General features: G+C 45.9%; 1 protein-coding gene across 3 annotated transcripts in view; it reads right to left on the bottom strand.

The window, feature by feature from the left end:
* Nucleotides 1-22,395, bottom strand: part of LOC139751752 (uncharacterized) — a 397,676-nt gene that overhangs the window by 277,946 nt on the left and 97,335 nt on the right. The window lies entirely within an intron of this gene.

Raw genomic sequence — 22,395 nt, 5'->3', positions numbered from 1 at the left:
TATGTGTGTGTGTGTGTGTGTGTATGTGTGTGTGTGTGTGTGTTGGGGAAGGGAGAACTCAAGACGCCTCTGTGTCCACACATGCAGGAGATTTGTGGCAGGAAATGTTACAGAGGAAAGAATCCCGGGTACTTAAAGCGTTCGAGCTGGGCCCAGCGGTATTTTTAAGTTGCCTCGAAGAAGATAGAGTTTTTTTCGTTCCTTCTCCTGCTCCTCCTCCTCCTCTTGCAGATTGTTCATAACGGGAAATAGCATTGGTATGGCGTCATTCGCAGAGGCCAAAAGCTGAAAAGCTTTGTTTGCTGTGGTATTACCGAGAACGCATCACGAAAAGATGACTTCAACATCTTTTATAGTCCTCTTTTTTTTCTTTTTACCTTCAGTTATGCTTTAACCCGACCAAGAGCTCGGGGTTGATGGCACCGCACGCCACTCTTCATCATCACAACGCGACTATCAAGATGATGTATCCCTCCGTCTTGTCACGTCTGACAAACAAACACAACGTGATGCCAGAAAGTACTCATAACCGAGGCCGAGTTAAGGACACAACAACGACCTCTTAACCATAACCATTATCAACACCCATTAAACTCTCCTGTCTTTTTTCCCTCATTTATGCGAGCCAAAATTCTGGAAATTACCCTATTATCCTAAAATAGCTCTTATATCAAGTCCTGTTTCCACAACTTCTTTCCCCTCTCCCCCCTTAACTAAAAACACTTTTGCACACACACACACACACACACACACACACACACCCTCCCTCCCTCCCTTCCCTCGTCTGCACACAGGGACAGAAGGTAATAACCAGCAACAAGAAACGGTGGCTGAAGCTGAGGTGCCAGTCTGCCAAACGTCCACAAACAGGTAGAAGCGAAGAGCCAGGCGCCCTCGCCTTGTTATGGCGCCGCGCCTGCGTTTGGTTACATTGTGCGATAGAAAACAAACAGCGGGTGACGAGGTTAGCCCACACATGGCCGCTTGCGGGGACGTGACGCGGCAGGGGATGACGGTGAGATTCCCGTATGTCACAGGGGGTTTACGCCGGGTACCCCAGACGGTACGGAGGAGGTCTTGGAATACGTGCAGTGGGAGAGAGTAATGTTTAGTTATGACACATAAGGGTTGAGAGGTCTATATACACTAGGGGATTTATGGCTACACTTCGACAGTGGCGGAGGGTAGTGGGAGACGTGGTAAATAGCAAGAGGGAGTGGTGAAGTAGTAGTGCTGGACGACGTAGTGGGGTTTTATGCACGATTATACTCCCACCCAGCAGTAGCGTCGGCCAAATCTTTTAATCCACAGGCTTTGGACAACGCAGTCCAGATGTGATTTAACAGAACAGTATTTCTCTTTTCTCCCAGATCCTCCCACTCACTCTCTGTCCTTCCCCTGGGAGACATACCCTGATCGTCCTCCGTGAGCGTGAAAAGCAGTGAGGGAGGGAGAGAGATCCTGCTGGCGCGTCGTCATACCAACGAGGAGATGAGCCACGAAGACTTATGAACTTGATCTGTCGACACCTTTCCCTGTTGTGGCGTGGTCACACTGGTCGCTGGTGTGTGGTGGCGGGGAGGGGAGGGTTGTGGTGGTGGGAGAGGGCCCTGTGTGCTGTGGTGGGGGCGGTGGCTAGTCTTGAAGGCTAACGCTGGGTGATCTCTCGCGCACATCTCCTTTGTGCTCCGATTATTTTTGGTTGTGTTCGTGTATACCCAGGCAAATGTTACGCTCGGAGTCAACAGGAAATGACCATTTTGTCCCTGATGTGGCCCCCAAGCAGCACTGCAGAGGGTCCGTTACTATCATCGTCCAATAGTCGATCTCGGGGATGACGTCGACAGCATCACTGAAGCAAGATAAAGCAGCGGCTCAACTCAGGAAAGCAAGCCTCTTGCATGGAAAAAAACAAACAGAAAACAAACCCTTCCAACGAAATTGAAGATCAGGATACGAGATCTGGATACGAGATAACCCCCTGATAATGTAATCCTCTTGTGTTACCAATGACTTACAATGCTGAACGCCTCTGTTTACATTCCTGGGTATTCCCCACTATCAGATAAGATGATCGTGTCAACAAAGGGGCAGGAGAAGAGAAAAAAAACTATCTCACAACTCGTTGTTGTTCATTTGGTTTCATCTCTGATTATCTATAGAATGCTTTGTCAACCTGTGTGAACACAGGCTGCAGCAAAAAGCACTGAGAGGGAAATTCGTGTATGCAGTGACTCCGACATAAACATTGATACAAATATTTTTCAGCTGAAATGAAACTCTAAAATGGCGATCCTCGCTGTTTCAGGGAACTGTGAGAGAGCGGTAAAGGATTTATTTCACGATCACTTCTTGCTGCCTGGGATAATTGAAATGTACAGGACGTACTGAGAATACGAAGGTGAAATGAAGAGGTTCGTAAAAGCAACTCGATGAAATCCTTTTTTTTTTTGGCTGAATAGAATTGATAAATGAAAATGTATACGTACATCACTAGATTGGTACGTATCAACTAGAATGGTCGGCTTACGTAAATGGGAAAGGTTCAACTGAACCTGACAAGCCATTGGTGTAGTGTGACCCTATACGATGCAAGAGAATTTTCCTTTCAACCAAAAGCCATATGACCTCCAGTTACTAAGAAGAAGAAAAACAGAAAAAAAAGATGAAAAGGACAGCAGTTGTCCTGTGAGACTTCTCCTCACTGGATGAATGTGCATTGACGTCAAAGACCAGCCAAGCATGTAGGAGGAGATTTATAGCAACTCGAATAAACTTTTATGCATGGCAATCTCGAGCAGCGGCTCAGAGCAAATGCGGAGACATCCATCCCTCGGCGTCGTCAAAGCACCGTATAACAGCTTCAGCCGGATAGCCTCATCCCTCGCATTGTGGTAGCGACTGCAACCAACTCGGGGGTTTCGGCTCCTCCCTGGACGACAGCGGTAAGAAGGAAGGAGGGGGAGAGAGAGAGAGAGAGAGAGAGAGAGAGAGAGAGAGAGAGAGAGAGAGAGAGAGAGAGGCGTGTGGTGACCCAACTTGGCCCGTGTAGCGTCACAACAACCCAGAAGTATGTCACACGAGAGAAGCTAGAGGCACTGCAGGTCCTTCTTTAGCAGGTGAACTCCAGCGACTTGTGCCGGTTCTTGACGTTCGTCAAAGAATACTCCGAGAGCGAGGAGTGAGGAGGAGTGAGGAGGAGGAGGAGGAGGAGGAGAGGAGAAGGAAGAGAAAGGAGAATAGTCATGGGAGTAAGAGGAGAAGAAAGGAGGAGTGAAAACAAAAGGAATATGATGAGGAAGAGAGAATAATATACAGTGAGATGAAAGAAGAGAAGAATGAACAGGAGGAGGAGAAGGAACAGGAGGAGGAGGAGGAGGAGATGGAAAAGACCAAAAAGGGAGGAGGGCAGTGAAGTAATGCGACTTCTGGGAACGACACGAGTTTATGTCTTACTTAAATGTTGTTAATGTGACAGTTGGACACTGAACGGGGGCTGAAGTGAGGCGGAGATGTCGTGGGTAATAATTGATAAAGACATCCATGCTGTGTGTGTGTGTGTGTGTGTGTGTGTGTGTGTGTGTGTGTGTGTGTAGGTGTGCGAGTGTAAAAATGATTTGTACTTATGCATACGTGTTCGATTCAATAACTTCAAATGATACACTTACTTCAAGTTAAATTGGAAATCTGTGCCCTTTACATGGAAGCAAATTGCCTCCACTAAAATCTGTGTGAACTACCACACTTGCCAACAGCTTATTCTTTATGTATCCATGAAACCCGATCACCCGCTATCATATCGCGACACTGCACTTGCCTTCAATTTATTCCCATGTCGCTACGACATCCAATCACCCGCTATTGCGCCACAAGATTATTAAAAACTTCGTAATGTAACTCTGTCGTTTCGTCTGCTCCATCCTGACCGACGCCATGGGACGGAGAGATATACATACTGTTGCCAATGGCTCCGGACACTCATGGAGTAGCTTTTATACCCCTGACGATGTGTATTATGTGACACGAACTGCCTATTGTAAACTCTTCTGCTTAGACGCGGTTACCAAATAGGTATTATCGTGTTGATCTCGCCTGCTGCTCATGCCATTTTCTTTTTTTCTTTTTCGATTCTTGTCCCTACATGTTGTTATCTAACCTCCTCCTGATGAGGGGAAATAATCCATTGTGTAAACGTCTGGCTAAATTAACTAACCCCTGAAGGGTAGAGAGGAGATTCACAACATACTTTCGTAATTACATAGAATTCACGAAAGTCGGATTCACTCAGCGAAGTGTATCTTAGTTGTCGTATATATTTTTTGAGGAACAGATAATTGCAGCTTAAGGTGTGTACTGGTGTATCATTCGCTTCAGGGAATCTTCGCCCAAGCTGTGAATGATATATGGCTCATGTCAACAAGATTTCCTTCATGATAAACGAAGGTCGTGGAATCTTCAAGCCCGGGAGTGAGGGATCACATCTGTTTATCGGATCTGTTGCTGTGACTCAGGAGGACAACTAGTAGGACTAGGGCGGGTTCGACGCCGCCTCCTCTTCCTCCTCCTCCTCTTCCTCCTCCTCCTCCGCCCAGACTAGCTAGACGCACTGGCTAAATTATTTCCAGTGCCGTTTCCTGGGTAACCATGCAGATTAGATTATCTTCCCCCGCCGTTCCTCAGGTGGCTGTAGCAAGGGAATTGTACGCAAACAAGGATACGCGTCTAGATGAAGTATTTGGGTTACTGTGAAGGAGGAAGTAGAAGCCGACACGAAGAAAAATATACCTCAGGAAAATCTCTCCCCGGCTGTGACCTGTGGGCGGGAGGAGACGTACCACGAGCAGAGGCAATGTTTGTCTTAATTACTTACATAGTTAGCTGGGAGCAGGGGAGACTTAGCTGTGACACCAGCAGCAGGCAGGGAGGAACAGCTGCTGCGGGAGTGACTGCGAAAGTCGTGCTGGCTGCTTGGCTGTCACTCTCCGCTTAACTTCCCCATGCCTCAAAGTTCTCCAGGGTTCGGAGCTTCCCTATAGCCCAACTCCCACATCATCCCCTCCCAAGCTCCCATTTTGTCCCTGCCTCCAACTTTCCCATGCCCCCAACCTCTTCCCTATGCCCCAACGTCGCCATGCCCCTAACCTTCCCATGTTCCACGCCCCTTAACCCTCACACGCTTACATTGTGAAGCTCCTCCCCCTTCTCGTCCCTAAACCCCTCACAGACACAATGGTGGCTGTTTAATTCTCCCTCCCTCCCTCCGCCGGTGATAGACATTATCCTCGTACAATAGTGGTTACTTAGCCTTTACTCCGTCCTCCCCACCAACATTATTGATCGCTTATCCTTTCCTCCTCCTCCTCCTCCTCCTCTTCCTCCTCTTCTATCCTCCTCGTCCTCTTCCTTTTTTTTCTTCCTCCTCCTAAATGGCGTGAGGGATTACTCTCCCACCCATGAGGGCCATGACGCCCTACCCTGTGTTCTACCTCCCTCTTTCCCTCCCAGTGGTTGCTCATCCTGACGTCATCATAACTACCGTCATCAACCCTACCGGTATCAGCGGGTGCTTCCCGTTGCATCATCCCTACAGTCGTGGTCCCTAAGCTTTACCTCGTCATCCCCACTCGACCCTTTTCCACAATTCCCACGTAAAGTACTGATTATACCTCCTCCTGCACCCACAGTTCCACCTACATTACTGGTCGCTTATCCCATTTCATCATTTCTTTTTTCCTTTTTTTTTTTTTTTTTCCATCCAGCGTTATTCATCTGTTTATTATTACCCTAGGACACCTTTCGAAAGGGGCCCTGATGTTACCCCAGGACCCCTTTTTGACAGGGTCTTGGTGTTACCCAATACCCAGTTTCTAGGAGGCTCCTGCAGCTCAAGGCTGCGCTACAGTCAGTGGCAGGGGCAGGACGGACTCCTCTGAAGCGAGAAGTTCTTTGTACGAGACTGACTTATCACTCGCTCTGTAACCTCAGAGCAGAGTCCAGGTGTACATCTTCAGGGTCATGCGTCCACTTATACAATAATGATTACTTACGGCATTGTTATTCTTCTCACGTAATACCTCTGCCACGCAACTACTACTACTGCTCCCCTCGGTCGCCCGCCTGCCCTACCATTTACGATCCTCAAACAAGGCTAGTTGCGAGGGTCGTAACTACATGTAAACACCTGGTGAACTCTGGAGTCTGTTGGTAACCTGTTGACTTCAGGTGAGTCGAGGTGGAAATAAAAAAAAGGGTTGTGACCGTTAGTGACCGTTGTGGTCCGTTATTGTTCGTTGGTGACCGTTAGGGTCCGTTACTCTTCGTTGGTGACCGTTAGGGTCCGTTACTCTTCGTTGGTGACTGTTGAAGTTCGCTGATTTCTCGTTGTTTGGTAGATGACGACTTGTGTGTAGTCGCTGATGAACGGCATGTGGTCTGCTGATGACTGGTATATGTGGCCGTTGATGACTAGTTTATGACCGTTGATGACTGGTATATGGCCGTTGATGACTGGCATGACGTCGTTCATAACTGGTGTGTGGCCGTTGATGACTGGCATGACGTCGTTCATAACTGGTGTGTGGCCGTTGATGACTGGCATGACGTCGTTCATAACTGGTGTGTGGCCGTTGATGACTGGCATGACGTCGTTCATAACTGGTGTGTGGCCGTTGATGACTGGCATGACGTCGTTCATAACTGGTGTGTGGCCGTTGATGACTGGCATGACGTCGTTCATAACTGGTGTGTGGCCGTTGATGACTGGCATGACGTCGTTCATAACTGGTGTGTGGCCGTTGATGACTGGCATGACGTCGTTCATAACTGGTGTGTGGCCGTTGATGACTGGCATGACGTCGTTCATAACTGGTGTGTGGCCGTTGATGACTGGCATGACGTCGTTCATAACTGGTGTGTGGCCGTTGATGACTGGCATGACGTCGTTCATAACTGGTGTGTGGCCGTTGATGACTGGCATGACGTCGTTCATAACTGGTGTGTGGCCGTTGATGACTGGCATGACGTCGTTCATAACTGGTGTGTGGCCGTTGATGACTGGCATGACGTCGTTCATAACTGGTGTGTGGCCGTTGATGACTGGCATGACGTCGTTCATAACTGGTGTGTGGCCGTTGATGACTGGCATGACGTCGTTCATAACTGGTGTGTGGCCGTTGATGACTGGCATGACGTCGTTCATAACTGGTGTGTGGCCGTTGATGACTGGCATGACGTCGTTCATAACTGGTGTGTGGCCGTTGATGACTGGCATGACGTCGTTCATAACTGGTGTGTGGCCGTTGATGACTGGCATGACGTCGTTCATAACTGGTGTGTGGCCGTTGATGACTGGCATGACGTCGTTCATAACTGGTGTGTGGCCGTTGATGACTGGCATGACGTCGTTCATAACTGGTGTGTGGCCGTTGATGACTGGCATGACGTCGTTCATAACTGGTGTGTGGCCGTTGATGACTGGCATGACGTCGTTCATAACTGGTGTGTGGCCGTTGATGACTGGCATGACGTCGTTCATAACTGGTGTGTGGCCGTTGATGACTGGCATGACGTCGTTCATAACTGGTGTGTGGCCGTTGATGACTGGCATGACGTCGTTCATAACTGGTGTGTGGCCGTTGATGACTGGCATGACGTCGTTCATAACTGGTGTGTGGCCGTTGATGACTGGCATGACGTCGTTCATAACTGGTGTGTGGCCGTTGATGACTGGCATGACGTCGTTCATAACTGGTGTGTGGCCGTTGATGACTGGCATGACGTCGTTCATAACTGGTGTGTGGCCGTTGATGACTGGCATGACGTCGTTCATAACTGGTGTGTGGCCGTTGATGACTGGCATGACGTCGTTCATAACTGGTGTGTGGCCGTTGATGACTGGCATGACGTCGTTCATAACTGGTGTGTGGCCGTTGATGACTGGCATGACGTCGTTCATAACTGGTGTGTGGCCGTTGATGACTGGCATGACGTCGTTCATAACTGGTGTGTGGCCGTTGATGACTGGCATGACGTCGTTCATAACTGGTGTGTGGCCGTTGATGACTGGCATGACGTCGTTCATAACTGGTGTGTGGCCGTTGATGACTGGCATGACGTCGTTCATAACTGGTGTGTGGCCGTTGATGACTGGCATGACGTCGTTCATAACTGGTGTGTGGCCGTTGATGACTGGCATGACGTCGTTCATAACTGGTGTGTGGCCGTTGATGACTGGCATGACGTCGTTCATAACTGGTGTGTGGCCGTTGATGACTGGCATGACGTCGTTCATAACTGGTGTGTGGCCGTTGATGACTGGCATGACGTCGTTCATAACTGGTGTGTGGCCGTTGATGACTGGCATGACGTCGTTCATAACTGGTGTGTGGCCGTTGATGACTGGCATGACGTCGTTCATAACTGGTGTGTGGCCGTTGATGACTGGCATGACGTCGTTCATAACTGGTGTGTGGCCGTTGATGACTGGCATGACGTCGTTCATAACTGGTGTGTGGCCGTTGATGACTGGCATGACGTCGTTCATAACTGGTGTGTGGCCGTTGATGACTGGCATGACGTCGTTCATAACTGGTGTGTGGCCGTTGATGACTGGCATGACGTCGTTCATAACTGGTGTGTGGCCGTTGATGACTGGCATGACGTCGTTCATAACTGGTGTGTGGCCGTTGATGACTGGCATGACGTCGTTCATAACTGGTGTGTGGCCGTTGATGACTGGCATGACGTCGTTCATAACTGGTGTGTGGCCGTTGATGACTGGCATGACGTCGTTCATAACTGGTGTGTGGCCGTTGATGACTGGCATGACGTCGTTCATAACTGGTGTGTGGCCGTTGATGACTGGCATGACGTCGTTCATAACTGGTGTGTGGCCGTTGATGACTGGCATGACGTCGTTCATAACTGGTGTGTGGCCGTTGATGACTGGCATGACGTCGTTCATAACTGGTGTGTGGCCGTTGATGACTGGCATGACGTCGTTCATAACTGGTGTGTGGCCGTTGATGACTGGCATGACGTCGTTCATAACTGGTGTGTGGCCGTTGATGACTGGCATGACGTCGTTCATAACTGGTGTGTGGCCGTTGATGACTGGCATGACGTCGTTCATAACTGGTGTGTGGCCGTTGATGACTGGCATGACGTCGTTCATAACTGGTGTGTGGCCGTTGATGACTGGCATGACGTCGTTCATAACTGGTGTGTGGCCGTTGATGACTGGCATGACGTCGTTCATAACTGGTGTGTGGCCGTTGATGACTGGCATGACGTCGTTCATAACTGGTGTGTGGCCGTTGATGACTGGCATGACGTCGTTCATAACTGGTGTGTGGCCGTTGATGACTGGCATGACGTCGTTCATAACTGGTGTGTGGCCGTTGATGACTGGCATGACGTCGTTCATAACTGGTGTGTGGCCGTTGATGACTGGCATGACGTCGTTCATAACTGGTGTGTGGCCGTTGATGACTGGCATGACGTCGTTCATAACTGGTGTGTGGCCGTTGATGACTGGCATGACGTCGTTCATAACTGGTGTGTGGCCGTTGATGACTGGCATGACGTCGTTCATAACTGGTGTGTGGCCGTTGATGACTGGCATGACGTCGTTCATAACTGGTGTGTGGCCGTTGATGACTGGCATGACGTCGTTCATAACTGGTGTGTGGCCGTTGATGACTGGCATGACGTCGTTCATAACTGGTGTGTGGCCGTTGATGACTGGCATGACGTCGTTCATAACTGGTGTGTGGCCGTTGATGACTGGCATGACGTCGTTCATAACTGGTGTGTGGCCGTTGATGACTGGCATGACGTCGTTCATAACTGGTGTGTGGCCGTTGATGACTGGCATGACGTCGTTCATAACTGGTGTGTGGCCGTTGATGACTGGCATGACGTCGTTCATAACTGGTGTGTGGCCGTTGATGACTGGCATGACGTCGTTCATAACTGGTGTGTGGCCGTTGATGACTGGCATGACGTCGTTCATAACTGGTGTGTGGCCGTTGATGACTGGCATGACGTCGTTCATAACTGGTGTGTGGCCGTTGATGACTGGCATGACGTCGTTCATAACTGGTGTGTGGCCGTTGATGACTGGCATGACGTCGTTCATAACTGGTGTGTGGCCGTCAACAACAGTAACATCAGAGATTATCTTGAACAACAGATGGAACGAAAGAATGAACACGTCCTCAGCAACAGTAAAATCCGGGATCATATTGAACAACAGACAACAACATACAAGACCAGCATTATAAACAAAACAATAGATTCAGGTATCAGCAACAAACATTAAAACAACAGATAATACATTTTCCATCAGTTGAAAAAAAGAAGGGAGGGAAAAAAACAGAAGACGGAAACTACAAGAACATTAAACTGCAACGATGGTAAACAACACCACTAAATTGCTCTAACAATGAAAAAAACAACAACAAACGCAGCAACAATGACAATAACAACAACAGGTGTTGTTATGGCACAGGGGACAACAGATGCTCACCCACGCCACATGACCCAGCATGAAGCGTGTACTCACCAGGATGTATATCAACACGTAAACACAAACATGCTAAGGGTCGTTGACCCTCAATTGTCCGTAAGTCACGCCTTATCTGAGCCGACGCACAACACTCACGATGCCATGTTACCACCGTCCGTGACATAGTACCCTCGTTATCACCACCATTATCACCATACCATCATCCACCACCATCACCATCTCAAGTCCCTCGTCTCATCACCCGCCTAGCAGCCGCCATCCAACGTCGTCATTATACCTAGCACTATCACCACCACACAAACCCCTAGCACCACCGCTGCCACCACCTAGCAGTACCACAACCACTGCCAACGCCTCCTAGTACCATCACCACCCACCCAATCACCTCTACCACCATCAATATCAACGTGAGTACCAACCATCAAAAGGCACTCTTGGGCCTATGGGCGTGAGGACTTAGCCTTGCACCCAAGACCTAGTGGCACCGAGTTCAGATGTGGTGGTTCGGAGGAGAGGACAGGATAGTCTGGACTATAGGGAAGGACTTCGTGACAAAATACAACTCCAAGGGCATCCTCGGCATTGAGGTTGAGGTCTATCGTGGCTCCAGGAGTATACGAGGGATTTAAAAAGACAGGAAACACCTTGTTAGATATTATTACTACCACCACCACCACCACTAGGACAAGTCCTCCTTCGCTAGGACAAGTCCTCCCCTCTGCTGGTCTCATCACTTATAAGTCCCACTGTTACACTTGTCCATACTACACACTTAGAGCGAAAAATATCAATAGTTTGTCGTGAAAAAATAAATATATCGTATTTATCTCGACGTGATCGCAAGGAAGGAATTATATGCAAATTCTGATCATCATTCGTGATTATCTTTCCCGAGTCCGTAAAACTGATTTACATATCGGCAGTGTAAACCCAGTACAGCTGGTACTAATGACGCCCCGCTGTGTGTTGCTATGGTTACTGTGCTCCAGGTTGGGTTAAGGCAAACATACCTAAACTGGGGTTGCGTACGGCTGGGGAAATAGGGCGAGGTGAGTGTATGGCCCTCTGGTCGATGTTTACTACGAGCCATCGACCAGAGTTCTTGAGGAACACCTACAGATAATCCATTTCCCTCGGGAGGTTGTCAGGATCACGTCAACGCCATCGTCCACACAGTTCCTGTAGGATTCCCTCACAGGTCCTATAGAATTCCTGGAGAGTTCCTCAATGAACTTCTACCACAGTTCCTATAGGATTCCTGTGCAGTCCCCTGAAGGTCTCCTTGTGCCATTCTATAAAGCTCGTGGACAATTTCTCTTAAGACTCTCCCACAGTTCCTATCGAACTCTGGGGGTTCGTGTAGGTGTCCTTGTTCCACCTTCCATTCCTTCCTTCCTCCGGGAAACTTCCCCCAACCCCTGGTGGACGGGTCTTCCCGGGCTGGTGTAATATCAGCCGTCCCCAGCAGCACAATTTTGACATTCAGGGATCGATGAATCGGGATGTTGTCCCTCGTCGAGTCTCAGACCAATCATCAGAGCCACTCTTGGGGGGAGGAGGAGAGTGAAAAGTTTGTTGAGGATGAGTACCTGCCCCATTGTTGTCCGCAGGAACGTGAAGAGGACACATTGCAACGTTACATATATATATATATATATATATATATATATATATATATATATATATGTGTGTGTGTGTCTGTGGCGATGGGAATAGATAAAGGCAGACAGTATGAATTATGTACCGTCATGTGTATGTATGTATATATCTGTGTGTGAATATATATGTGTCCATTGAGATGTATAGGTGTGTATATTTGCGTGTGTGGACGTGTATGTATATACATGAGTATTTGGGTGGGTTGGGCCATTTCTTTCGTCTGTTTCCTTGCGCTACCTCGCTAACGCGGGAGACAGCGACAAAGCAAAATAAATAAATAAATGAATATATGTGTGTGTGTGTGTGTGTGTGTGTGTGTGTGTGTGTGTGTGTGTGTGTGTGTCTACAGTCATATTTTTCCCCCCTAGTCTCTTATATGCTAATCTTTCCTAATGTGATTCTCTCGTTGGCCACACCTCCAGGAGGCATACACCCTTGTTCAACACGTCCGTCTCCCTTACTCCGTATCCTTCCATGCTCTCTATTAGCTTCCGCTGGTGTGCACACTGCTCCTCTCACTTCGTGTTCTCCCTCCTGGCCACTTCTCTGCTTTACAACCGGCATTCACCAGACTCTTAGGTACTATTCTTTTCCCCTTTTCACGCAGTGATATCCTTACAATATCTGAACATTCCCGTACCTCTTCATTCAAGTTATTCATTTTTTTCTGTATATATCGATCAAGGGTTTCCCCATCCCAGCAGTACTTGTCTTCTTATGATTGTCTTGATTTTCAATTTCATTGGCATGTTGTCAGAGGTGGTTTCTGAAACTCTCCTTGTACTCATGATTCGTTTCCCTTAACAGTTTCCTTCTTCCTCCACGACCGAGCCCACATAGCCGACGCGAACTTAAACATTCATCAGATTTCTCTTACTTCTTTTTTGATTTACAGTCACGAATCGCTCCTTCTTTCTATTCCACTCTGTTCTTCATCATTATTATCAATATTAATCCCTTTTACACACACCGCGGTCCACCCTTCTCTAAACCGTTCTCTCTCCCTCTTTATTCGCTCTTCAAGTCTGCCTCTGGTTGTGAGAGGCGTCCCCCACCAACTTCTTTGCAGAGGCCAGCTGCCAAAAGCACTCCCCGTTATCCTCCATCTATCAAGATATTCATTATTACTAAGACGCTAGACGAGGTTTAAAGCTGACCTCTGCAGGTAATCCTGGCTCTGATAACCTCAACTTCTTAGTGGCTTCTCGTGCTGTTCTCCTAGCAGTCATCCGCAGCCACCTCCCTCCCTCCTTCCCTCATCCCAGGCCGGGTATACGCTGTCTAGGGAATCATCGCGTTATCCTTCTTTCTTTCCACGACGTTGATAGAGACTACTTAGCGGTACCGTCCTATGCTTTCTGGTGATGCGCAAGGCCGTCACTGTAGTTCTGGTCTTTGCGCCTCTGCAGTTCATAATGATGGGGGAATAATTATGATTATGACTCTGCTTCTGTCTAAGCTTGAATTTCATAAAGACTAAGACATTTAACTTATCATACTATACTATCTATTCCATCATATTTAACTTAGTTATCATACTATACTATCTATTCCATCATATTCAACTTAGTTATCATACTATACGCCACTATCTTAGCTCTCTCGATGCCTACATTTCGAATACATCTTCGATCGTGTTCAGCCACGTTTACCTGTTCATACTACTATAACTCTATGCGTTTCTCATTTGTTTGAAGACAGATACTAATATACTTCTCTCCAAGGCTATGCTATTGCCATACGCTGTCACTGGCGCCTCCGTTGCTACATATAATGTTTACAGGTATTTTTCCACATCTATTTATTTTACTACTCGAACCACACACTAATCTTTATATTCCTGGGTCTCTTCCACTACCAACGAACAGTCTGGAAAAGACCCAATGTTAAGTTCCTGTCTTGAATTCTTTCTGTCTCTATATCTAACTGGCCATTTCTTAACAATTTAATCTAATCCCATCGCAACCAGTGTGATGGACTGTTCACTCACTCTTCCCAACCTCATCTTGGACCATTTAGCCTCGGTTTTCCTCACGCTATAATGAACCTTTAACTCAGATCAAGTCCACATCAGTAGTAGTCGACACCACTCACAACCCAAGCCACCATTCGAGCTCTTCATCTCCAGCTAATACTTGATCAACGGGTCTGTTCGAGTCCGCGTCTTTCAGAGCCCTATAACCACATATGTGTGGGTTATTCAGACACACACACACACACACACACACACACACACACACACTACAGCTTCAGAGGATTTCATCGAGTGGATTCATGAACGTCTTGCTCCTGCTGAGCCACCAGCCAGCCATGGCGCGTTTTCGTCATCTTTTTTCTCCCCTGCTGGAGGTCGTCAGGGAGAAAAAAAAAATCTCTCTGGCTCCGAATGTTGACATTGCTCTCTCTGATTGCAACAATTCCACCTCTGCTTTTAATTGGGTTTAGTTTGCGCATTTTGCCGTGTACTTTTTTTTTTTTTCCTCCTCCTCTTCCTCCTCCTCCTCTTCCTCCTCCTCCTTCCTCCAGCGTGAAGGAGGGGGGAGGTGGTGGAGGGAGTTCGCTGATTAAAGGGCTAGCTAGACCCTGCGGCATTTTCTGAGTGTATGTTGTTCTTGTGCCGACGCGTCTCCTGCCTTCCAGCGGGGGAGTGAGAGTGAGGTCGAGAGAGAGAGAGAGAGAGAGAGAGAGAGAGAGAGAGAGAGAGAGAGAGAGAGAGAGAGAGAGAGAAATATATATATATATATATATCTGCCAACGGTATGGCCGTTCGCAAGGCAGGAGTTAACGCGTAGGTCAGAGCGCAAAGAAAAACTTGGAATTAAGAATAGCGGGTCGTGTGAGTTACGGGTTATCGAGTGTTGTGTGTTAAGACCGAGGGTGTGTGTGTGTGTGTGGGTGGGTGGGTGGGTGGGTGGGTGGATTGAACGCCAGCAGCCCACGTGTGGGTGAGGCAGTAGGAGGAAAAGTGAGAACAGTAAACTGGGCCTGGGTGTACTTGCTGTGCAGTACTCACAGTATGTAACGATGGTCGGTCTAATCCAGACGAAGATAGTACACATGGAAGAGAAACTCTCTCTCTCCCTCCTCTCTCTCTCCTCCCTCCCTCCCTCCCTCTCTCTCTCTCTCTCTCTCTCTCTCTCTCTCTCTCTCTCTCTCTCCTCCCTCTCTCTCTCTCTCCCTCCCTGCCTCCCTCGCGCTCACCACAATCGCAGTCCACTCCTTTTGACTCAGTAAGAAGTAAATGGTAAATTTACGTGGTAAGTGTCTGGGCGTGACGGTAACTCTGGGTGTGAGTGTAAACACGGGAACTAATCTCCAACTCTCCCCATAAATACCACGTCTCCCCCATAAACCACTCCTCCCCCATAAACATTCCTGCCTCACATAGCTGGTTCGTCGCCCGCTATTACCACTGTCGCCTCTCTGGTCCCCATAGCCACTAATTACCACTGAATATATATATATATATATATATATATATATATATATATATATATATATATATATATGTATGTAATGTATATACATGTGTATGTCGGTGGGTTGGGCCATTCTTTCGTCTGTTTCCTTGCGCTACCTTGCTAACGCGGGAGACAGCTACAAAGTAAAATAAAATAAAACAATGATATATATATATACATATATATATATATATATATATATATATATATATATATATATATATATGTATATATATATATATATATATATATATATATATATATATATGCAACAATCACCACTGGAAAGAGAAAATTGTTGGTGACTGTTCCAATTATCTCTTCACTGTGAAGTGAAGGAACTTTGAAATAAGAGAGTTTATCCATATGTTTTTGAAATAGTTGAAAAAGAGATATTGACCTGTAATTCTACTTATATTTAGATAACCAATGTTTGCTCTGTTCTTTAACATATCCTTACACACACACACACACACACACACACACAGATTAATCACATAAATGAAAACGAAAAGGAAATACCTCAAGATCTGACACTGTCTGTATTTCTGTTCACGATGATAATTGTAAAGATAATGACAATATTATTATGAACGATGATAATAATAATGGCAAATCTTTTAATAATATGAATGATGATGATGCAAATACTACTACTACTAAAAATAATAATGATAATAATAATGATGATAATAATGATAATCATGATGATAATAATAGCAAACCCAATATATCGGCTTAAAGAAAACCAAGTCGAACCCTACCGATTATCAGAAGGGAGAACTGTGTTATAATACGAGATCTTTTGGGAGGGTCGAGTGTTGGCAAGAGGAGTTGCAGGTCAGACCAGACACCTCTATGTGAATGCGGACGATATATATATACACACACACCACCACCTGCCTCATCTTTCTATAATAATTCCCCGGGTCTGGTGAGATTATCAAAGAACTACACCCCCGATGCAAATTACCTTGTCTCGTAATTCTGTCTCAGTTTTTCTTGTTCTCGTAACCTGTAAATTAGCCATGTTCGTTTACGTCCGTATTTACATATCTTCTCAATCTATTCATCGGTTTTTAACTTGTCTCTCTATCTCTGGCTTTGACTGCCTGTCCCTTTTTGTCTGTCTGTGTACGTCTGATACAGGTGGGTTAACGACGCTAGTCATGTTTTCTATCCTTAGCCCAGGTTTGCTGTCTTTCCTTTCTCTCACTAACACTCAGTCCACACACACACACACACACTCTCTCTCTCTCTCTCTCTCTCTCTCTCTCTCTCTCTCTCTCTCCCTCCATCCGACACAACTCCTTGACACTACGTAGTAACTGACACGACGCACTTTAAACTAAACAGCCAATCTTTCCCCTCTGTGATTCACATCCTGTCGAAGACGAGGGACGACCACCCCGAGGCAACAGTGTGGTGTTGTACCCCCAGGCGTTGACACCAGCAACAGCAACCGCATCGAAGCCGACCGGGAAAGGCTGAATGTACGTATGTACTCCTGTGTCCGTATGACTACGATATGAGGCCACCAGGATCCACGTTCATCTCTACTACATCTGTCACAAGGTTCCCAAGACCCATATCAAGGAGGGAGTTCCTGTAGCTTCAAGGGTGCGCTACCTCCAGTAGCAGGGATATGACGGAGTCTTTCGGTGTGACGAGACTGCAACGTCCTTTCGTCAACAGTCAATGACACAGCCTCAGTGAAAGCGACTTTTGGTATACGTTCATTCATTCATTTGATATACATTGATTCGTAAATGTCTATTCATTCACGTATTCGTAGATTCGTGATCTCTACTTCTAGTGACATCACACAAAGTATATCAAGCGAGAGAGACTTTCTTTCTTTTTGATTCTGGCCAAAACTTCCCTTCGACAAGATCTTACTTCGAACACCTTGGGGCTAGCTAGCTGGTTGGCTGGCTGGCTGGGTGGCGCTGGCTTCGCTCCAGCGCCCCACATCACAACGGAACTGAAGATCCGGATGAGATGTCTCGAAGGGGATTCAGATCTGCTTCGACCGGAGATGAAACAGAGATGAGACTCCCCGGAACCTTTGCTCTACGAAGCGAGATATATATATGTATATACATACATATATATATATATCTATTTTCTCGATACATAGTTATAGACAAATCTTTGATCGACTGTAATCTCCCAGGCGTTTCTGTACTGGCTGGGTTAAAAGTGTAACCCAGTTTAATTCATGGGTTTCATAAGCCTTACTTATTCGCTAAAGGTGTTTGAACGATTCGAGTCATGTGGGCTAGAACGAATCCCAATGCGACATGGCCCTATGAAACACAGGCCTAGTAATAATCGTCTATACACGAAAGAAAGAGCATTAGAATGGATTTAAGTCAAAAGGTTCGGCTGTGATTTCTAAGAGAATTCTCTTTTTCATTTGACGCGTTACACTATTTGAATTGCTAACTAAGATGAATTTGACTAAATCTACGCATAGCGAATATCAAAATTTCTTCTTCAAATGAGGTTAAGGAACTGTAAGAGCTCGGGGAAGTATATGATGGCTTCTGTATTCGCAACACTGTTGTCTGGTCAACGTCAATAACAGAGGCCTTTCAACTCTCTGTTGATCTGCCTCCCGTTTTTCTTCTTTTCTTCTTTTTCTATTCTTTACCCAGGATATACGAGTCATAAATCTCGATGTGTATGAAGGGGAAATGATGCTAATTATTCTTGGACAAGGGTTATGTCTGGTAGGACTTAAGAGAACTAGTGATTAATGTCCGTAAACTGATAATTTCTTTTTATTTTATGTTTGTTCGATTCAGAATCTCTCTCTCTCTCTCTCTCTCTCTCTCTCTCTCTCTCTGTATATATATATATACATACATATATATATATATATATATATATATATATATATATATATATATATATATATACACATATGTATATATATATATATATATATATATATATATATATATATATATATATATATATATATATATACATTCCTATAATTTTTCCGTGCTTCGTAATCAGCCTTCTGCTGGTTCAGAGTACATAAAGAAAAGATAAAGTAACTGAAGGCCCCGGTAAAAAAAAAAAAGAAAAGAAAAAGAAGTAATGTTTATAAGTTTGTAGGGAGTGAGAAGAAAAAAAAGGGTTTTGTTAGGCTAACAGACCAGACACTTTGTTAATAAGTAAATTTTCGAGTGTTTGCCGAAGAATTTTAATCAGCTTTCCCGCTGTAAATTAAGCTTACCACTGATATGAAAATTAACCCGTTGGAACCAGGTCAAAAAGGAGGAAGAAGAAGAAGAGGAGGAGGAAGAAATATGAGCTAAGGGAAGGAGAGGAATGTCATAGGTCAAGAGGAAAGGAGAGAATGAGAGAGAGAGAGAGAGAGAGAGAGAGAGAGAGAGATTTAAACAGAGAAAAGGGGAAGTGAGGAAGACGGACGGGAACCTAACCTAACCATAAAGAGAGTGGAAGGAGAGAAGATAATGAGGAGGAAAGACTGAAAGATGGTACGAGAGAGAGAGAGAGAGAGAGAGAGAGAGAGAGAGAGAGAGAGAGATTGTATCTACTTACATGAGTACGTACGACGAGATTTTGCCCTGGGGCTTAGAGGGCTCCCTATGTTCCGCGGGGGGGGGGAGAGATAGGCAGGGCCAGATGGAGGGAGGGAGGGAGGGAGAGAGAGAGAGAGAGAGAGAGAGAGAGAGAGAGAGAGAGAGAGAGAGAGAGAGAGAGAGAAGGATATAGATTAGGGAGAAAGAGAGGGGGAGGGAGGGATTAAATTTGGGGAGGAGGGAGGAAGGGATTTGTGGGAGGAAGGAAAGAGGAGGAGTGTGTGTGTGTGTGTGTGTGTGTGTGTGTGTGTGTGGTGTTGGAGGGGACCAGTCGTGTGCCTCCGTGTAACCAAACAGCACACTAGTCTCCGATCTAATTTTAGTCCCGATCCCAAGGATCGTTTATGGTGTAGCTGATGTGAGACTATAATCCCTCACAGAGGCTGAGGGACCCCTGGCTCGCTCCCTAAACATGGGATGTGGGGAGGAGGACACACGAAGAAGAGGAGGAATGTATAGCAGAGAGGGAGGGAAGGGGGAGAGGAACCAGAGTGGAAAGGAAGAAGGGAAAGAAGAAGGCCAGATTACGAAGGGCCCACAAGGAGGAGTGTGGGAGGGAGGAAGATTTACCCACGACGTGGTACCGGAAGACCCAATGGAAAGAGCAGCTTTGGGGATGAGTGTTTGACGGGAAGCTGCTGATGTAGATGTGGTGAGGGGCTACGGTGAGGAATGTAGGGGGGATCGGGTGTTGTGGGTGATGTATACATCTATATGTATACGTGGAGACTATATCGTGGGGGGGGGAAGGAAGGGGTGAGTACGTAGAGGTCCACGTTAATGTGTCGGGTTGAACGCGGTCAGTGCCAGGGGTAGATGCCATATACAGGGACACAGCGAGCTTCACCCATGTTATTGTGGACGTGAGCCTAGAGTGATCGTCCCTAAGACGTCTGGTATAAGAACAAATGGTGTCGTAATCTGAGGTATGTCACTGTGGCAGGATATGGAGTGGTGTGTGTGTGTGTGTGTGTGTGCAGACTGCCATCTGAACACAACATAAGAGGAGAAGAGACAACCCATTGTGCATACTGAGCTAATCTCTCTCTCTCTCTCTCTCTCTCTCTCTCTCTCTCTCTCTCTCTCTCTCTCTCTCTCGGAGAAGTAAGTCCAAATGGGACTTTTTAACACCTCGACGACCGCTGCGTCAGCAGCGCAGGGCCAAATGAAGAGAGTGGTCCCCGTAGGGCGCTGGTCTCTTGTCTTTGTAATGACGCCAGAAATATTTGTTTTAGGCTCGAGGTCTCTTACCACAGCATCTGTGTATACACTCTCGTGGCCTCCATGTCTGTATGTGCAGATTTAGGACCCTTCTTTCCCCCTCTCTTCACACCTTCCAAGATTGCCGTGGTGGCTCTTACACGGAAGGAGAGAGAGAGAGAGAGAGAGAGAGAGAGAGAGAGAGAGAGAGAGAGAGAGAGAGAGAGAGAGAGGCAATAATGAACGTGATATTCGTTACGTCAGATACACACCACGTGCCAGAGCAATGGGAGAACATATCATACGGCATATGATAACATGTTCCTACGTCTGACATCTGGATAGATCACGCTGGGAAATCCTCTCACTTTCTCAGTCTTGTTCGTTGATGCAATTTGTGAAAGCGACTAGTAACGGAGAACTTGTATACCACGCGAATACATTGCCAACAAACGATTTCTACTTACGTAACAACCGAGAACTCTCTGTCTGCACTTTGCCTTGAACTCTTCCGCAAGGCTCTTATTATGAGAAGCAATAAGTTAAAATCCCTGCCATCACACACACACACACACACACACACACACACTATCGCGATTGAACAAATAAAACGTTTTACCAAGCTCTGCTTATACTGTCCATTGTAAGACTTCGCTGATATCATTATATATATATATATATATATATATATATATATATATATATATATATATATATATATATATATATATATATGTTTGAGGACAATATGTGGTGTGACGGGAGAAAGAATACTTCCCACGTATTCCCTGCGTGTCGTACAAGGCGACTAAAAGGGGAGGGAGCGGGGGGCTGGAAATCCTCCCCTCTCGTTTTTTTTTTTTTAAATTTTCCAAAATAAGGAACAGAGAAGGGGGCCAGGTGAGGATATTCCCTCAAAGGCCCAGTCGTCTGTTCTTAGCGCTACCTCGCTAACGCGGGAAATGGCGAATAGTTTGAAAGAAAAAAAAAAAATATATATATATATATATATAAATATATATATATATATATATATATATATATATATATATATATATATATATATATATATATATATATATATTCCTATGAGTCCACGGGGAAAATGAAACACGATAAGTTCCCAAGTGCACTTTCGTGTAATAATCACATCATCAGGGGTGACACAAGAGAGAAATATAACAGTCAGTTGATATACATCGAAGAGACGAAGCTAGGGCGCCATTTGGTAAACATGTGATTGTCTAAGACAGACAACGAGCGTTCATATATATATATATATATATATATATATATATATATATATATATATATATATATATATATATATACATATGATTTCTTCAGGTTTGTTTTTACGTCTGGCAGTTCACAAATCACTGCACCAGCAGTAGTTAAAAGTGAGGTTTAAAGATGTTCTCGTACCGTATGCAACGTCACCTCGTTATGAATTTCAATCATGCATTGCTACTTATCCACATACTATTGAAGAGTCCACAGTCCTTCAGTTTTCGCAACAAGGGACGTGCGCTTCCGGCGTGACATTATCTTACTGCTCCTAATGAAGAGTTCCAGATAATGAGGACGTAATTAATGTATCTCTATCCCGCTTCATAAATGAGCATTCCTTTTTTTTTTTTTTTCTTTTTTCTCGGCAGTAATTTAAAGGTCTAACTTATAGCACTGAAACACCGGTAATATTTATGGCCAGCCCGGCTCTACAGGAATTGCAGGAGTGCGTCAATTTGTTTCCTTTAATGGGATGTTTATACAAAGCATTAAATTACCGGAAATATATCATGAGGAAAATATAGAACTGTTTATAGAACTGTTTGCAACAAGGGCGTAACAATGATGCCACACCAGTTTATAGGTGTCACACACACACACACACACACACACAAGTCATGTGGCACCGCAGGACATA

Source organism: Panulirus ornatus, chromosome 12 (assembly GCF_036320965.1).
Source record: "Panulirus ornatus isolate Po-2019 chromosome 12, ASM3632096v1, whole genome shotgun sequence".
NCBI classification, from domain to species: Eukaryota; Metazoa; Arthropoda; class Malacostraca; order Decapoda; family Palinuridae; genus Panulirus; species Panulirus ornatus.
This window is presented reverse-complemented; position numbering and strand designations above follow the sequence as displayed.